Below are 20,980 nucleotides of genomic sequence, written 5' to 3'. Positions count from 1 at the left end.
CCTGAGATAATGCAAAAAAAGCAATAAAAATGTTTTTCAACATAATTTCTAATCAAAACGTGGAAAATGTCTAAAAATGCCTGTGATATTGAATCCATGTGAGTTTTATTAGAAACAGTTGTTTATCTATGGTTTGCAATTTCAAAAAATTGGTTTTACCCAATTTGACTGTATACTGTAACACTCAATATGAAGGTTATTTAAACATAACTTCAAAACCACACATGAAAAAGCGCTATATAAATATAATTCACAATGTTCTTAGAATCCGGAGATAAGACGAAAAAAAGCAATAATAATGTATTCAAACATAACTTCCAAACATATGCAAAATGGCTATTAATGCCTTGGTATATTTATATTTGTTAGTTGTACTAGAAAAAGTATATTTTGTAAGGTTTGCAAGTACACAAGTTAGTTGTTTTATTCAAAATAACATAACTGTCATCCTAATATAAAAGGTTCATAAACATAACCCCAAAACCAGACATAAATTATGTCTAATAAAGCCTGCAATATAGAATTTTTGTGAGTTTTACCAGAATCAGGTATTTTGGAAAAGTTCACAATTACAAAATGAGGTTTTACTCATTTTGACAGTATATGGGCACACTCAATATGACAGTTTTTGAAACATAACTCCAAAAATGCACATGCAAAATGTCTAATATTGCTTGAAGAAATGTATCTATGTGAGTTCTACTGGAAAAAAAACATTTGGTAAGGTTTGCGAAAACAAAAATTATTTTTTACCCAATTCGACAGTAATGTACTTAGAATCCTGAGATAATGAGTTAAAAGCAATACAAATGTATTCCAACATAATTCCTAATCCAAACGTGCAAAATGTCTAAAAGTGCCTGCGATATTGAATCCATGTGAGTTTTACTAGAAACAGTTGTTTTTATATGGTTTGCAAATACAAAAAATAGGTTTTACCCAATATGACTGCATACTGTAACACTCAATAGGACAGTTATTTAAACAAAACTTCTAAACCACACGTAAAAATGGCTAATAATGCATGATAAAATGCATCTTTGGGAGATTTTTACACAAAACATATGCTTTTTAATTCTTGCAAATGTAAAAAGTAGTCTTTTACTCAATATGACACTAATGTTCTTAGAATCCTGAAATAATACAAAAAAAGCAGTAATAATGTTTTCAAACATATATTCTAAACAACACATGCAAAACGGCTAATAATGCCTGGATATATTTAACTTTGTTAGTTGTGCTAGAAAATATATATATTTTGTAAGTTTTGCAGAGACACAAGTAATTTTTTTTAATTCAATATGACAGTATAATTGTCATCCTAATATGAAAGTTTATAAACATATCTACAAAACCAGACATAAAATCGCTCTAATAAAGCCTGTAATATTGAGTTTTACCAGAATCAGCTCACAATTACGAAAATAAGGTTTTGCTCACTATTACAGTAAACGGTCACACTCAATAAGACAGTTTTTGAAACATAACTCCTAAAATACCCATGCAAAATGTCTAAAAATGCCTGAAGAAATGTATCTTTGTGAGTTTTAATGGAAAAAAAAAAACATTTGGTAAGGTTTGCAAAAACAAAATTTGACAGTTATGTACTTAGAATCCTGAGATGATGTGAAAAATGCAATACAAATGTATTCCAACATAATTCCTAATCCAAACTTGCAAAATGTCTAAAAATGCTTGTGATATGAATCCATGTAAATTTAATCAGAAACAGTTGTTTTTCTATGGTTTGCAAATACAAAAATTAGGTTTTACTCAATATGACTGCGTACTGTAACATTCAATATGACAGTTATTTAAACATAACTTCGACACCACACATGAAAAATGGCTAATAATGCCTGAAATATTGCAACTTTGGGAGTTTTACATGAAACATATGCTTTTTTAAATCTGGCTAATGCAAAAAGTATTTTTTTCCTCAATATGACAAAAATGTTCTTAATTACCCGAGATAATGCGAAAAAAGCAATAGAAATGTTTTCTTATGTAGCGGAAGATCAGACCACCAACTGCCCTGCCTTCGGCTGCCGCCCAGCTCACAATGCACCCGACCTCTATGGCCCCTCATATGAGTGGTGATCTCATTGGAGTGCTGACCCACATTGACTCTTCAGGCTGTGCCCGGATGGGCCCCATGGGAACAGGCCCTGCCACCAGGCGCTTGCCATCGTGCCCCAACTCCGAGCCTGGCTCCAGAGCAGGGCCCCGGTGACCCGCGTCCGGGAGAGGGAAATCTAAGTCTACTTTGCTGTACATCCATAGAATTCTTCGAGCTGCTCTTTATCTGATCCCTCACCTAGGACCTGTTTTTCTTGGGAAACCCTATCAGGGGGCGTGAAAGCCCCCAGACAACATAGCTCCCAGTCATTTTGAGTAAAACCAAATTGTTGTATTTGCAAACCGTAGAAAAACAACTGTTTTTTAATAAAACTTACATGAGTATATGAGTATGAGTATGAGTTTATTTCGAACATGCAAGCATACAACATGATACATCACAATTTTCAGTTTCTCTTTTGAACATGTTCGAGAAGGAGTAGGAAGAAGCAGAGTTTATTTAATCCTACCCCTTTTCTTCTACATAAGAGTTGCTAAAACTTTTGTTCACTTCTTGTTCTCAATGTCTTCACAATATACTCCATAAGTAATTAAATAAAAAATAAAAAATAATTGTTGAAGTTTTATTCCATACGATGAGATAAGTAAGATTATTTTGAGAATGAAAGAATGTGAATGTATGAATAAATTCAGAATGTTTATCATGATTCTTCTTTTTTGTACTTTGTCAACACTTTAAGTTTGAAGAGTTTCTTGATGTGGATCATATTATTACATTGTTTGATTGCTTTGCTTAATCCATTACGTAGTTTGATTCCACATACAGATGTACTGGAGGTCTTAAGTGTTGGACGTGCGTACAAATATTTTAAGTTACATTTTTCTCCAAGATTATATTTCTCCTCTTATGTTGAGAAGAGTTGTTGTATATTCTTCAGTAGCAGGTTGTAGTTTACTTTGTGTATAATTTTAGCGGTATGCAAATCCACTATGTCGTGGAATTTCAGTATCTTTGATTCAATAAATAAAGTGTTTGTATGTTCTCTATATCCAACATTATGTATTATTCTAACTGATCTTTTTTGTAATACTAATAGGGAATGAAGTGTACTTGTGGAATTATTTCCCCATATTTCTACACAGTAACTCAGATATGGTAACACTAGTGAGCAGTAGAGAATGTGAAGTGATTTGTTGTCTAGAACATATTTAGCTTTATTCATTATTGACGTGTTTCTTGCAACTTGATATATTTCTACACAGTAACTCAAATATGGTAAAACTAGTGAGCAGTAGAGAATATGAAGTGATTTGTTGTCTAGAACATATTTAGCTTTTTTCATTATTGACGTGTTTCTTGCAACTTGATATTGTATATTTTTTACATGAGATTTTCAGTTCAAATTTCCATCAATCATCATACCTACACTTTAAAAAAAAATCATATTTTTATGGTTAATTTACTCAAAATTTGTACTGTAACTTTTCAATTTTTTTAAAATACATTATAAAACTGTAGAATTTAAGACATTATCTGTAAATGAACAAACCGCCTGTTATTTTAAATAATATGCCAGTAATGAAAAACTATGTATATTTCAATTTTTTTACATAAAAATACCATATTAATAATAGATATAATTTTCTGTTTTCTCAAATTACTTTCAAATGTATGTAAAATCACAATAATTAACTTTCATTTAATATGTACCTTGTTATATAAAAGTCTATGTCCATACTAACAATCTAAACGTTTTATATGTAATTTTAAGGACAATCTTATTTTTTTTAATATTTATGTGTATTTTTATAATTAAGTTGGTAAGTATTTGTAGACTGTTATATAAAGGTGTATGCTCATACTAACAATTTAACATTTTTCTCTGTAATATGACACACGTTGGTGACTGCAAGATCAACAGCCATACAGATCACACTTACGGTGGCTGTACAAACAAATTTAACACTGTTACAAATATGCACCACATTGTGAACGCACATCAAACAAGAATGACAAACACATTTTGGGAGAACATCTTAACCGTAACACAAAATAAACACAAAAGAACAAATACCCATAATCCCATGCAGCACTACTCTTCCGGGCTACACCCCCTGCAAAGACCAAACCCCGCCCACCTCAACCAATGCACGGAGGGGGGCGGTGATGTGGGGTGGTGGCGGGGGTGTAGCCCAAAAAGGTAGCGCTGCATGGGATTATGGGTATTTGTTCTTTTGTGTTTATTTTGTGTTACGGTGAAGATGTTCTCCCAAAATGTGTTTGTCATTCTTGTTTGATTTGGGTTCACAATGTGGCTCATATTTGTAAGTGTTAAATTTGTTTGTACAGCCACCGTCAGTGTGATCTGTATGGCTGTTGATCAAATATGTCTTTCAGTAAATGTTTTAATCCAACAAAACCTTGCACAACATGCCTTATAGTTGGCTCACAGCTTATCTGGTGAATAAGTGAACGCAATGAAAGGTTGTTGAGGATAATTGGGCAGTGCTACAAAGCACCCCTTAAATAATTGTCTGGTCGACATCAGGACAATCCTTCGCGAGGGTCACAGCAAGTCTCTTGGGAAGATTGGCCATATGTTGCCAAATCGGCATAGCCATCCAAAGAAGGTGAATCCACTTTTCATGTAGTTTCTACATACAGTGGCCCCCCGGTAAATTGAGTTTGAGACCGCTGATCTTAATAATTCGAGTTTGAGACCCCTGATTTTAATAATTCAGAAATAATCTGTAAAATAATGGTATTTTTCGGTGGAACTGCCAGCATTGTCAGTTCATTAAAGTTGGTTGATCGTAATAATTTGGAAAACCACTTTAGAAAAAAGGTATTTTTCTGCAGAACTGTTTGCATCTTCACTTTATTAAAGGTGGTTGATCTTAATAATTTAGTAAAAATCTGTAAAATTACGATATTTTTCCGCAAAATGTTTAATGAAAAATTCTGTAAATATAATGTCTTTGATCATTATTTGGTTTACAGTGTTCAATATTACAGGCTTTATTAGACATATTTTTTGTTTGGTTTTGGAGTTATGCTAATAAACCTTTCGTATTTAGTATGAAAGTTATACTGTTTTATTGAATAAAAAACTAACTTGTGTCTTTGCACACCTTACAGAATATATTTTTTCCAGTAAAACTAATAAATATAAATATCTCGAGGCAATATTAGCCATTTTGGATGTTGTTTAGAAGTTATGTTTGAATAAATTTGTATTGCTTTTTTTGCAACACCTCAGGATTCTAACAACATTATTGTGATATTGAGTAAAAAAATACTTTTTCCATTTGCAAGATTTCAAAAAGCTCATGTTTCAAGTAAAATTCCCAAAGTTGCATTATTTCAGGTATTATTAAGTTAAAGTTAAAGTACCAATGATTGTCACACACACACTAGGTGTGGAAAAATGTGTCCTTTGCCTTCGACCCATCACCTTGATCACCCCCTGGGAGGTGAGGGGAGCAGTGGGCAGCAGTGGTGCCGCGCTTATGGTGATTTAACCCCTAATTCCAACCATTGATGCTAAGTGCCAAGCAGGGAGGTAATGGGTCCCATTTTTATATAGTCTTTGGCAGGGGCGCCGAAAAGGGGGGTTTAAGGAGCCAGATTCTAGGGGCCCATGATGGAGGGGGGCCCAGAGAGGCCCCTAATGATGATGAAATGATATGAAATTATGTGTTGGGGGCCCTCTGAAAATTCTTTTCATGGGGTCCAAAATCAATAGCGGCGCCCCTGGCCTTTGGTATGACTCGGCCGGGGTTTGAACTCACAACCTACCGAGCTCAGGAAGGACACTCTAACCACTAGGCCACTGAGTAGGTATTAGCCATTTTTCATGTGTGGTTTAGAAGTTATGTTGAAATAATTGTCATATATTTAAATTGTCATATATGTTACAGTATACAGTCATATTGAGTAAAACTTATTTTTTTGTGTTTGCAAACCATAGAAAAACAACTCTTTCCAGTAAAACTCACATGGATTCAATTCTCAGGAATTTTTAGACATTTTGCACGTTTGGATTAGGAATTAAGTTGGAATACATTTTTATTGCATTTTTCGCATTATCTCAGGATTCTAAGTACATTACTGTCAAATTGGGTAAAAAAAATACTTTTTGTTTTTGCAAACCTTACCAAATGTTATTTTCCCGTAAAACTCACAAAGATACATTTCTTCGGGCATTATTAGACATTTTGCATGTGTATTTTTGGAGTTATGTTTCAAAAACTGGGCTTCACGGTGGCAGGGGGTTAGTGCGTCTGCCTCACAATACGAAGGTCCTGCAGACCTGGGTTCAAATCCAGGCTCGGGATCTTTCTGTGTGGAGTTTGCATGTTCTCCCCGTGAATGCGTGGGTTCCCTCCGGGTACTCCGGCTTCCTCCCACTTCCAAAGACATGCACCTGGGGATAAGTTGATTGGCAACACTAGTGTGTGAATGTGAGTGTGAATGTTGTCTGTCTATCTGTGTTGGCCCTGAGATGAGGTGGCGACTTGTCCAGGGTGTACCCTGCCTTCCGTCCGACTGTAGCTGAGATAGGCGCCAGCGCCCCCCGCGATCCCAAAAGGGAATAAGCGGTAGAAAATGGATGGATGGATGGATGTTTCAAAAACTGTCATATTGAGTGTGACCATGTACTGTCATGGTGAGTAAAACCTAATTTTTGTATTTCTGAACCTTTCCAGAATACCTGATTATGGTAAAACTCACACAAATTCAATAAAACAGGCTTTATTAGACTGAATTTACGTTTGGTTTTGGAGTTATGTTTATAAAACTTTCATATTTGGTATGTCAGTTAAAACATTTGTACGCACGTACAACACTTAAGACCTTCAGTACATCTGTATGTGGAATCAAACTATGGAATGGATTAAGCAAAGCAATCAAACAATGTACTAATATGATCCACATTAAGAAACTCTTCAAACTTAAAGTGTTGACAAAGTACAAAAAAGAAGAATTATGATAAACATTCTGAATTTATTCACGCATTCACATTCTTTCTTTCTCAAAATAATCTTACTTATCTCATCGTATGGAATAAAACTTCAACAATTATTTATTTATTTATTTTTATTTAATCACTTATGGAGTATATCGTGAAGACATTGAGAACAGGAAGTGAACAAAAGTTTTAGCAACTACGGAAGAACTTTGAACATTAAAGTAAAGTACCAATGATTATCACACGCACACTAGATGTGGCAAAATTATTCTCTGTATTTGACCAATCACCTTTGATCACCCCCTGGGAGGTGAGGGGAGCAGTGGGCAGCAACGGTTTCGCGCCCGGTACCTATGAGTCTTGTTCACGAGCGAAGGAAGAGTGGATCGTGAGATCGACAGGCGTTTTATGGATCCGTTGTGATGAAAAAGGAGCTAAGCCGGAAGGTTAGGGAGGTGTTTAGGGCACGTCCAACCGGTAGGAGGCCACGGGGAAGACTCAAGACACATTGGGAAGACTATGACTCCCGGCTGGCCTAGGAATGCCTCAGGATCCCCCGGGAAGAGATGGACAAAGTGGCTGGGGAGAGGGAAGACTGGGCTTCCCTGCTTAGGCTGCTGCCCCCGCGACCCGACCTCGGGTTAGCGGAAGAAGATGGATGGATGGATGGATAGATGGGTAAAACTCTCAAAGATACATTTATTCAGGCATTATTAGACATTTTGATGTGTACTTTGGGAGTTAGGTGTCAAAAACTGTCATATTGAGTGAGACCGTATACTGTCATAGTGAGTAAAACCTAATTTTTGTATTTATGAACCTTTCCAAAATACCTGATTCTGGTAAAATTCACAAAAATTCGATATTTCAGGCTTTTATAGACGGATATTATGTTTGGTTTTGGAGTTATGTTTTTAAACCTTTCATATTTAGTATGATAATTATACTTACAAAATATAATTTTACTAGTACAACTAACAAAGATAATAGGAATTATTAGCCATTTTGCATGTGTAGTTTGGAAGTATGTTTGAATACATTTTTTTTGCTTTTTTCGCATTATCTCAGGAAACTATGAAAATTTTTGTTATATTGATTAAAAAAATATTTTTTTTGCATTTGCAAGATTTAAAAAAGCATTAGTTTCAATAGTTCAGGCATTATTAGCCATTTTTTTTTCTGTTTTAGAAGTTATATTTAAATAACTGTCATATTTATTGGGTAAAACCTATTTTTTGTATTTGCAAGCCATAAAAAAATGACAGTTTCTAGTAAAACTTGAGAGGATTCAATATCACAGATATTTTTAGACATTTTGCATGTTTGGATTAGGAATTATGATGGAATACATTTTTATTGCTTTTTTCGCAAAATATTAGGATTGTAAGTACATTCCTGTCAAATTGAGTAAAACATTACTTTTTGTTTTGCAAACCTTACTAAATGTTTTTTTTTTCCAGTAGAAATCACAAAGATTCATTTTTTCAGGCATTATTAGACATTTTGCGTGTGGAATTTTTGGAGCTATTTTTCAAAAACTGTCATATTGAACCTTTCCAAAAATAGCTGATTCAGGTAAAAATCACAAAATTCAATATTACAGGCTTTATTAGACTGATTTTATGTTTGGTTTTGGAGTTATGCTAATAAACGTTTCGTATTTACTATGAAAGTTATACTCTTTTATTGAATAATAAACTAACTTGTGTCTTTGCAAACCTTACAGAATATAATTTTTCTAGTAAAACTAACAAAGATAAATATCTGTAGGCATTATTAGCCATTTTGGATGTGTTGTTTAGAAGTTTTGTTAGAATAAATTTTTATTTTATTTTTTTGCAATATGTCAGGATTCTAAGAACATTATTGTCATATTGAGTAAAAAACAATTTTTCCATTTGCAAGATTTTAAAAAGATAATGTTTCGAGTAAAACTCCCAAAGATGCATTATTTCAGGTATTATTAAGTTAAAGAAAAGTACCAATGATTGTCACACACACACTAGGTGTGGAAAAATGTGTCCTTTGCCTTCGACCCATCCCCTTGATCACCCCCTGCGATATCTCAGGATTCTAAGAACATTATTGTCATATTGAGTACAAAACTACTGTTTGAGCAGTGGGCAGCAGTGGTGCCGCGCTTATGGTGATTTAATCCCCAATTCCAACCCTTAATGCTAAGTGCCAAGCAGGGAGGTAATGGGTCCCATTTTTATATAGTCTTTGGCAGGGGCGCCGAAAAAAGGGGGGGGGTAAAGGAGACAGATTCTAGGGGCCCATGATGGAGGGGGGCCCAGAGAGGCCCCTAATGATGATGAAATTATATGAAATTATGTGTTGGGGGCCCTGTAAAGATTCTTTTCATGGGGCCCAAAATTCATGGTCTTTGGTATGACTCGGCTGGGGTTTGAACTCACAACCTACCGATATCAGGAAGGTCACTCTAACCACTCGGCCACGGAGTAGGTAGCAGCCATTTTTCATGTGTGGTTTAGAAGTTATGTTTGAATAATTGTCATATTGAGTGTTACAGTATACAGTCACAGTGCGTAAAACTTATTTTTTTGTGTTTGCACACTGTAAACCCGGATAAGTTGAGTTTACTTAAAAAATTTTAGGAAACCGGTTGCCCTAAATTATTTAAGTAATGTGTGATGAAAACTTGAGTTAATTTAACTTAAACAATTGAGTGGATGACATTGTTATTTTAAGTTCAATACACTTAATACCAAGTTTGTTTAACTTAAAATCATTAGTAATGTAAATTGCTTTGCTTATTTATTCCACTTAAAACTTAAAGCTGAATACACTAACCTCCAATTTTATTTAACTTAAAAACATTAGTATTATCAATTACCTTGCCTATTTATTTCACTTAAAACTCAAAGCTGAATACACTAACCTCCAAGTTGATTTAACTTAAAAACATTAGCTGAGATAGGCGCCAGCACCCCCCGCGACCCCGAAAGGGAATAAGCGGTAGAAAATGGATGGATGGATGGACATTAGTATTATAAATTACCTTGCCTATTTATTCCACTTAAAACTCAAAGCTTAATACACTAACCTCAGAGTTGATTTAACTTTAAAATTGCTTTGCTCAATTACACCACTTCGTATCTGAAGAGTCAAAATAAAATCACTTTCATCTACTTTTTTAAAATAACACATTTTAAATCAAGAAAATAAAAAGCAAACCAGAAGTACATTCTTTCCATATTTTATTAAAGTTAGGTCACAAAAACCTTACCTCTTAACATTTTAACAACAATGTCACTACAGTGTGAGAACATTAATGCAGTCACTCTCACCGCAAGTTACAATCTCTCTTTGGTCTGCTGAACTATAATGGAGTTGCATCTGTGTCTTTATCATTTTATACAAAAAGAATAGGTTTGTATTCAAAATATCACATCAAATCAAAGACTGCATCAAGTAGGACTCTTGTGAGTCTGGATGGAATTAAACAAAATCCGTACCAATGCCTTAAAACATAGCAAGTGGAATGGAATGCTAGATGCTAGATCAGTGCTAATAACATGAATCACATACCAACAAGGATGGAATTAAATTGCAAAATCAGTGCTATAAAACATACTGTAGTTAGCAATAGGAATGGAACCAAACTGTTAGATCAGTGCTAATAACCTGACTGGACAGAGATATGTGCCACTAGAAACTGAATTTGAATTATTGACATAATTTGAATTGCTCAATTTGATTACTTGAATTGTGGAAACTGAATAGTTTCAAAGCAAATAAATTCAGTTTTAAATTATGCTATTCATTTTTTTTTTCAATTCAGTTATTCAAGTTAAACAATACAAATTCAAAATATGTGATCCAAATTCATTTTTTTTAATTAAAGTATTCAAATTGAGCAATTCAAATTCAAATGTCAATAATTCTAATTCAGTTTCTAGTGGGACATATCTCCGTCCATACATAACTCGCATAACAATCAGGATGGAATCAAATTGCAAAATCCATGGCAATATATAAAAACTTGCATATCAAACAGTTCCAACGGTAAACATGGTGTTATAAAAGTGCAACATTACAAATAACTAAGCACCAATATCCAGAGCAGTGTATTCAACCCCCTGAGAGTTGATTCTTCAAAGATTGAATTTTTGGTTTCAGCTCACCTTTGCCCAGGTTGAGCATCACCTGTTGATTAAACCGGAAAGTGTTTTTCATGCACTTGGGGTAATCCAAGTGCAAGGCATAAATCAGTCCAAAAAGGACACAGAAGGCCTGTGGTAGGTTGGCCAGTTCCTCCATCACCACAGTCCCCTCCAAGACGATGGCCACTCTGGATGGGTTGAGCTGAGGATGTTCTCCAATGCAGAGGTTTCCCACTGGAGTCTGACTGTACAAGTCCTTGTCAGTCACATCCTAATGGAGAAGACTTATGTCAGTTCAATATTGCTGTGTTTACCACCAAAAATTAAAAAAGGACAATACCAATTTTAAATTGCCACAATCTGATCCATACATTACAAGAGCTGTTTGAAAACATGTGTGCTACAAGGGTTTTGTAGCTCAGCAACAATGGAGCGCTTACACACTTTCAGTCACAGTCAGGCTGAAAAGTTGTGTAAAAAACATTGCCAGTATGGATGCAATTGTTGCAGTTGGTAAAAATTTTGTACCAGTATTGTCCTTTAATCTCAAAAAGTAAGAATTTTCATCTAACAGAATCTAACAATAACAAACTTTTACCGGTTAACTACGCTAGGTTACAGTTGATTGTAACCGAATTGTGAATCAGTAATGCAGATATTCAAAACAAACTCAGTTACTTACAGAGCAGGTTTTGAAGAACGCAGAGGGATCATCCCCCAAGATGACTGCCAGTCCCCGAAGACAAAGGCACCTGATGTCTGTTGGCTCAGTGGTCTGGAAGATAGTAGATATAACTAAGTACACTCATACTGTATATAGTTATCAAATACATTACAGAAAGTCCCCACAATTTAATTTCTTCTTTACAAATTCCCTGGACTAGAAAGTACACAGGAGATGATAGAAAAATAGAAGAAGAGAGATAAAACAAGAAAAGACCAAAGTATAAAGGGTGGGAAAAGAGAGGAGGAAATGAGATGGGAGAGTAAAGAAGAGAAAAGAGATGAGAAAGAACAGCGAGGGGTAAGGAAGGGAGTCCACTTATGTAGTCAACCTACCTTTGTCTGACGTAAAAGATCAGTTAAAAGTTGTCCGGTGAGGCCCCTCTTCTTCCTGAAGAGGTCCATCAAGTTTGGTGAGAAACGGTCAAGTGACTCAAAGAAGTTTTCTCTGAGATTTTGCCCCACCACTCGGGTGAACTCGTAGCAAACCTGAAACATAAAACATAGCCCAACCTGTATAAGCCCATGGTCAAATGAAAGAAATCCATGAGCCTTAACACAACATGATTTGTGTCACACAGCATTAACCACTCCAAAATAGTCATATACACAAACTTTCATCAGCACGGGGGTGAGTAGATGACAGAATTAACATTTTTGGGTGTAACGCATAAGCCCATTCTTTAAACAGCTTGTGCCTGCTTTACTATCTGATTTTAAAACATGCTTCTGTACGCTTTTCAGTGTACCTTGATGCACGGCAAAAACTATCACGAGCACTTCCAGTCATGTTCTTTGTGTGCTTTACTCTTGTGTGCTTTGAAAGTGGAGTAGACACTTCTTTCAAAGTTACAGTCTTTGTAAGGGCAACTGACTTTATGGTTGACTTTTAAGTGTGCATTATGCAGGTGACTAAAGTAGTCAGCCTCAGAACACGACTCAGCAAACCCACATGATAGACAGCAAAACTTTACTGGTATATCTATAACTGGTTGCTGTTCTGGAGTTTTGGTGTGAATGCGGGATAGGTGTATTTTTAGGGCATTGAGTGATTTGAATGTACACAGACATTCCTGATGTAGACAAGGAAATGGTTCTATTCTTGCATAACTCCCATGTTTGAGCCTATAATGTTTAAATAGCTGTGCTCTCTTTTCACACATGAGAGGGCAGTACTTACACTTCCACAGCATTTCTTCTTGAGACCTGCAACACAATAAAAAGCAAAAACAAACATAAGAGACAGGAAACTAATATTAAGCCAGTTTATCCCCTTAAGACTTAGTTCTGGGTAGTGAAGTGAAGTGAATTATATTTATATAGCGCTTTTCTCTAGTGACTCAAAGCGCTTTACACAACGAGTGTTAAAGCTGTACAATGACATGTCTGATGTTCACTTCTAATAAAGTAATGTTACAGTCACCTATGTTACAAAATCACAGCTTAATCACATGCATATAGTTAACATTTAACCAGTAGTTTACTAACAATTAATGACAATAATCTAGAGTGAGAAAATAAACAAAAAATATCAAATTAATGTGATAAGAACAAAAATGTTTAATGCTAAATAAAAGGACCTTTAAATGTCTGTTTAAACAACTTTTTCAATAGCCCACAGCTAAGTTTCTGGAGCTTAAATGTGTGCAGCAGATGAAAAACGACTGTTCAACTAGTTTGGGAAAAACAAAGTGACAAAAAACGTCTTTTTCACTGCTCACAGCCACTGTAGCTAAAATTTGTTCAGCATAAAAAAAGGTTTCACCACTGCTCACCGCCACTAGAGATAAAATATGACACAATGTGCTGTTAGCTAACGTTAGCTAAAACACAGCTTTCACAGTCCAAGCCAACAGGTCTCTAACTAGTGAAAATATAAGTATTACTGGTTTAAACTGCGTTTTCACTGCTCACAAACAGCCACTAAAGCCATAATTGTCTAGGAGAAGAAATGTCCGTTTAACTGGTTAATGTTAACATGTTTACTACACTGTTCTGCAGCCAAAATGTGTCTAGAATTAGCATGTCCTTTTAGCTAATGGCAACATTTTTCACTGCTATTACAGTGCTAGGAGCTAATGCTAACTTTAAATCGATAGCCACCACAAAATAAAACGTGTCGCTCACTCACCAAATACAGGCGGTGTTGTGCCGAATTATGCACCCCCCCCGTAAAATGCACCCCCTGTCGGGAGCGCGCTTACGTCACTCGGTTGCGTCACCCGTCTCGAAAAGTAGCTAAACTCGGCTAAAATCGCCTCTTTCGGCATAAAAATGTACATAACAAGGTGAATAATCCAAGTTGTCTTTACTTTGGATATATTAATGGATGGATTAATTGTGATTCTTTAATGATTTCGCCGCCATTGCCTTTAATGATTTCGTCGTCATTCAATCGCCTCTTTCGGCAGAAAAATGTACATAACAAGGTGAATAATCCAAGTTGTGTTTACTTTGGATATATTAATGGATGGATTAATTGTGATTCTTCAATGATTTCGCCGTCATTGCCTTTAATGATTTTGTCGTCATTCAGGTGGGTGCATCGCCTCTTTCGGCATAAAAAAGTACATAACAAGGTGAAATAATCCAAGTTGTGTTTACTTTGGATTTATTAATGGATGGATTAATTGTGAGCCTTTAATGATTTCGCCACCATTCAGATAAGGCGAAAACAATAACCATTTAATATAGGAATATTTGCTGTCCCGAAAATGTATTGAAGTATTGTATTAAAGAATATATACACCAAAGTAAGCCTCTATATGTACTTTTTTAGAGACATCAAGGAGAACGAATGTTTGCTGCTTCACTCGACGGGATCCAATACATGTATTTTAAAAATATGACATTTTCTTTAACTGTAAGAAGCTCATGGGTGGATGGATGAATACATTAATAAATGAATGCATCTGATACCTATCGTTGTTTTGATTTTAAGAATTTTCAAACTGAACATTCACAAATAACTTTACCAAAAGTACCCGAAATACCAGAGATGGAGTTATGGTGGGGGTGCATTTTCAGTGAAGAGTTGATTCCAGCTGCCTGAACATCTATCTATCTCTGGCTAGGATGGTCGTAGAGACATGAAACTCACCCTAGTAACTCATCCTTACCCCATGTGTATACTGTGAAAACCATGTGATGATTGGACCTCCACAGGCGGAGTTAGGGGGGGGTGCATTTTCAGGCAGCACCAATAGCCCACCTGCCGGAAAATGCATCCCCTATCTATCTCTGGCTAAGATGGTCGTAGAGACATGAAACTCACCCTAGTAACTCATCCTTACCCCCTCTGTATACCGTGAAAACCATGTGATGATTGGACCTCCACAGGCAGCACCAACAGCCCACCTGCCGGAAAATGCATCCCCTATCTATCTCTGGCTAGGTTGCTCGTAGAGACATGAAACTCACCCTGGTGACTCATCCTTACACCCTCTGTATACTGTGAAAACCATGTGATGATTGGACCCCCACAGGCGGAGTTAGGGGGGGGGGGTGCATTTTCAGGCAGCACCAATAGCCCACCTGCCGGAAAATGCACCCCCTAGCTATCTCTGGCTAGGATGGTCGTAGAGACATGAAACTCACCCTAGTAACTCATCCTTGCCCCATCTGTATACTGTGAAAACCATGTGATGATTGGACCTCCACAGGCGGAGTTAGGGGGGGGTGCATTTTCAGGCAGCACCAATAGCCCACCTGCCGGAAAATGCATCCCCTATCTATCTCTGGCTAGGATGGTCTTAGAGACATGAAACTCACCCTAGTAACTCATCCTTACCCCCTCTGTATACCGTGAAAACCATGTGATGATTGGACCTCCACAGGCAGCACCAACAGCCCACCTGCCGGAAAATGCATCCCCTATCTATCTCTGGCTAGGTTGCTCGTAGAGACATGAAACTCACCCTGGTGACTCATCCTTACCCCATCTGTATACTGTGAAAACCATGTGATGATTGGACCCCCACAGGCGGAGTTAGGGGGGGGGGTGCATTTTCAGGCAGCACCAATAGCCCACCTGCCGGAAAATGCATCCCCTATCTATCTCTGGCTAGGATGGTCGTAGGGACATGAAACTCACCCTAGTAACTCATCCTTACCCCATCTGTATACTGTGAAAACCATGTGATGATTGGACCTCCACAGGCGGAGTTAGGGGTGGGTGCATTTTCAGGTAGCACCAACAGCCCACCTGCCGGAAAAGGCACCCCCTAGCTATCTCTGGCTAGGATGGTCGTAGAGACATGAAACTCACCCCAGTAACTCATCCTTACCCCCTCTGTATACCGTGAAAACCATGTGATGATTGGACCTCCACAGGCAGCACCAACAGCCCACCTGCCGGAAAATGCATCCCCTATCTATCTCTGGATAGGTTGCTCGTAGAGACATGAAACTCACCCTGGTGACTCATCCTTACCCCATCTGTATACTGTGAAAACCATGTGATGATTGGACCCCCACAGGCGGAGTTAGGGGGGGTGCATTTTCAGGCAGCACCAATAGCCCACCTGCCGGAAAATGCATCCCCTATCTATCTCTGGCTAGGATGGTCGTAGGGACATGAAACTCACCCTAGTAACTCATCCTTACCCCATCTGTATACTGTGAAAACCATGTGATGATTGGACCTCCACAGGCGGAGTTAGGGGGGGGGGTGCATTTTCAGGCAGCACCAATAGCCCACCTGCCGGAAAATGCATCCCCTAGCTATCTCTGGCTAGGATGGTCGTAGAGACATGAAACTCACCCTAGTGACTCATCCTTACCCCCTCTGTATACTGTGAAAACCATGTGATGATTGGACCTCCACAGGCGGAGTTGGGGGGGGTGCATTTTCAGGCAGCACCAATAGCCCACCTGCCGGAAAATGCATCCCCTAGCTATCTCTGGCTAGGATGGTCGTAGAGACATGAAACTCACCCTAGTAACTCATCCTTACCCCATCTGTATACTGTGAAAACCATGTGATGATTGGACCTCCACAGGCGGAGTTAGGGGGGGGTGCATTTTCAGGCAGCACCAACAGCCCACCTGCTGGAAAATGCATGTTTTTCCCCTCTAAACTCTCTCCCTTTGTTTATAATGCCAAATTTTTTGCTGGATTTAGTCTCTATAAACTCCAAGGAAAACAATACCCGGCTGGGGACAATTTTTGAAATCGGTCTCCAAACTAAGGCATGCGGGCCGAAAGCGGCCCGCCGGCGTCCAAAATCCGTCACTCGCTTGCATCACTCGTCTCGAAAAGTGTCCAAACTCGGCTCGGAATTCGCCTCTTTCAGCATAAAAAAGTACATAAAAAGTTGAAATAATCCAAGTTTTCCTTACTTGTGAATGTTTAAAAATTGTGAGCCTTTAATGAGTTTGCCGTCATTCAAGTGCCTTTAATGATTCCGCCGTCTTAAACTTAAATGTTTTTCAATTTTAAGTTATTTACTGAATTTGGATGAGCCTATAGGGCTTTGCACTTTGTTTATTATATATAGTTTTTTTTTGTATTCTATTTTAGTTACTTTGAATTTACAACTTCCTGGCGCTGTTTTGTTCTGTTTTTATGTTTTGTAATTTTTTATACTGTTGTTGGACTTATTGTGATTATTTTTTTCTCAACTATTTGTAAATGTTGAAATTTATAAATAAACATTAAAAAAAAAACTCGGCTGGTTCTATTTTTGTTACTTTGAATGTACAACCCACTTGCGATGTTTTGTACTGTTTTTATTATGTTTTGTAATGTTTTATACTGTTGTTGGACTTATTTTGATTATTGTTTCTCAACTGTTTGTAAATGTTGAATATTATAAATAAACATAACAAAAAAAAACTCGGCTGTAATGACCGGCGTGGCTGAAATCGCCTCTTTCGGCATGCAAAATGTACATAACAAGGTGACATAATCCACGTTTTCCTTACTTGTGGATGGATTAAAAATTGTGAGCCTTAATGATTTCACCGTCATTCAGGCCATTCAGATAAGGCGAAAACAATAACCGTTTAATATTGGAATATTTGCTGTTCCAAAAATGTATTGTCTACCTTGACAGCTTACTGTAAAGAATATATACACCAAAGTGAGCCTCTATATTAGGGGTGTCCAAACTTTTTCCACTTAGGTGGTTTCAAAGTTGTTTCCATTTGGATGTTACAATTCAGAAAAAGTACAGTGTTATTTCAATGTAACACAAAATAAATACAAATCGATACCAAAAATACTGCATTTGTTTTTATTTGCCAATGACTTTGATAGGAAGCCATATAACTTCTCACAATTTACGTTATCTTTTCTCGATTAAACTCTATAGTAAATTTGAATAAACTAAACGTAGTTGATTTTACGTTATTGTGTATCGATAAGTGTTGAATTACAACGATATCATTTAATGCCCTTTTAAGGTGAAATATCACCACCGGTGTTTTTTTCCATTGCCAATGTATCAATCCGCGTGTGCAATTAATAGATCCTTACAAAAATCGATACTTTGGCAAATGTCCAAAGTGGTTTCAAGATAGCAATATCAAAACATAATTAAAGCGCTCTTTTGCAATTTTTAAGCATTGTTTTTTTTCTCTACCTTGGATTCAAAAATCGGCCCAGTGTTGTAGTCACCTTTTCAATTGAGTGAAAATGGATCCCTCTCTGTATAAGGCTATTTTGGACTACAAGACTAAAGGTATTTATTCAGCGGCCATCTCCATAAGTGAAAAGAATGAAATTCGACGAAAAGCTGCAAGGTATAATTTTCAAGGGGGGGGACATTTTCAGAAACGTTTATATTCAAGAGATTTGTAGAGGTAATTAATGGCACAGGCCTTGTTAGCGTCCCAGAACGTGTTCAGCAGACTTGTCGACTAAAAATTCCTCACGCATTGTGCTTATTAATTTCTACTGTTGATCGGGAAGACGGTCATAAATTAGATAACTTAATGTCAAATCAGTCTCCAGAATGTATTGTTCTCTCTGGGTGCTTCCTAAGGTTAAACGACAGATAAAACTATTCCCAAAATGCATAAAAAAATGATGCACATGTTATATTGCCCTACTTTTAGCCATGTAACGATAGAAATGTGAAAAAAACATGAACACCTGTAGTACATTTGCAGATACATACAGATACACTTGCACACACTGACAATAATGGTATTGTATAATTGTGTTATCAATCATTTTTAAAGACGTTATAATTGTTTAGTTAACTTCCCTGTCATTGTATTTTAAATCCACTTCCAAATTCTTCATATTATTTTATTAGAAGATACTATTTAAAAGTAGGCCCCTAAGTTTGAACGTGTGAGTCAATTGTGTGTGTGTCCTGTGAAGGACTTGTTACCTGCCCAGGATGTTTTCCTACCTTGCCCAATATATGCTAAGATAGGCTGCAGCACCACCTGTGACCCTGATTAGGGGTAAGTGGTGCCTTAGGTAAGGATGGACAATGGTTATTGCAGGAAATCTTACACAATAATCTCTTGTTGCGATAATATTTCCTTTGCCTGTGTCTCCATTTTTTTAATTTTATTTTGCTACAGGTTTCTCTGCAAATCATTTTACATGATACAACTTTTCTTCAGGAAATTTTAAACAATTCATGCAGTTGCAGCTGAACATGGAGCCTCCATGGCTACTTTTTATTCATACAATTCATCTTTAACATTGGGTGTCTCAACATGATAAGTTAACCCATCTGGCTGTAGCAACCTTCACAAGAAAATGTTTCTTGGTGTTGATATATTTTCCAATGTATTTCTTAGGAGAGGAACTCTACTACGTCGGTCTGACCAGATCCTCTACAACTAAGGTTGTGTGTGGACCGAAAGAGGCCAATGATGTCTTTACGGAGTTCCATGCCAGTGCCATTGGAGCACACACGGGTCAAAAAAAGACCCGAGACGCCATTTCCAGGCGATATTTCTGGCCTGGAATGGCCGTTGACATTGATAAATGGGTAATTCAATGACACTTGAAGCAAATTCGCTTTTTATAAAATCCTACTAGAAGTTTCCTTTATTACACAGTTTTATAACTGGTCCTCATGCTATTTCACAGAATATGAAATGACAGTCACCAAATGTTGCCAGCTGATGGTAACATTATTCATATGAATTGTGTTCTTTGCAGGTGGCCGATTGTATTGTTTGCCAGGCCGGCCAGACCAAAAAAAAAATTGAGGTAGAATATACACCTATAAAGGTAAATATCCATCCATCCATCCATCCATTTGCTACCGTTTATTCCCTTTTGGCGTCACGGGGGGCGCTGTCGCCTATCGCAGCTACAATCGGGCGGAAGGCATTTTACACCCTGGTCAAGTCGCCACCTAATCGCAGGGCCAACACAGATAGACGGACAACATTCAAACTCACATTCACACACTAGGGACCATTTAGTGTTGCCAATATATTTTATATATATATTTTCTTCCATGGCTTTGCTCTGAGTCCAAGGGTCACAGGGGAAGCTGTAAAAACATGTCAATTTAAATATAAGAGGACGGTTAATTACTACTACACAACAGCAACATATTAAAAGAGATTTTGATATTTGTATTTATTTACACCCAATAAACTGTAACCAATTAAACCGTCTCCAATGATCCTGCTCCTAATCTGATGTTCTTTATTCTACTTTTCTAGGTCAAACACCCATTTGAACTTATAGGCATGGACCTGCTGGGAAAATTGACTAAGACCAAAAATGACAATCAATATATCTGTGTCATGATAGATTACTTCACCAAATGGCCACAGGCTTACCCATTAAAATCTAAAAATGCAGCAGAGGTGACTGAATGCATCATAAAATGTTTTCATCAGTTTGAGGCACCCAAAAGAATATTAACGGACCAAGGCACAGAATTTGTCAATACGGTAAATATGGAAAACAACACAACTATTTGACTGAATACATGTGTACATTGTAACATCTTACAAATATTAGTGTGCCCACATTCATTTTCACATATAAAGTGTTCTGTGGTTGATACAAAATTCTACATATCCTCCAAAAATGCTCCCTTTTATAATCATGCACCTACCAAACAAAATATATAGTCCAAGCTATTTTTTTAC

General features: G+C 36.9%; 1 long non-coding RNA gene across 1 annotated transcript; it reads left to right on the top strand.

Moving 5' to 3' along the window:
- Positions 1–14,047: 14,047 nt before the first annotated feature.
- LOC133564933 (uncharacterized) lies at positions 14,048–14,818 on the top strand. Its single transcript, XR_009809375.1, has 2 exons — positions 14,048–14,331; positions 14,682–14,818. It is a non-coding gene; the product is annotated as an uncharacterized LOC133564933 (long non-coding RNA).
- The last annotated feature ends 6,162 nt before the right edge of the window (positions 14,819–20,980 follow it).

Source organism: Nerophis ophidion, linkage group LG13 (genome assembly GCF_033978795.1).
Source record: "Nerophis ophidion isolate RoL-2023_Sa linkage group LG13, RoL_Noph_v1.0, whole genome shotgun sequence".
Taxonomy (NCBI): Eukaryota; Metazoa; Chordata; class Actinopteri; order Syngnathiformes; family Syngnathidae; genus Nerophis; species Nerophis ophidion.
This window is presented reverse-complemented; position numbering and strand designations above follow the sequence as displayed.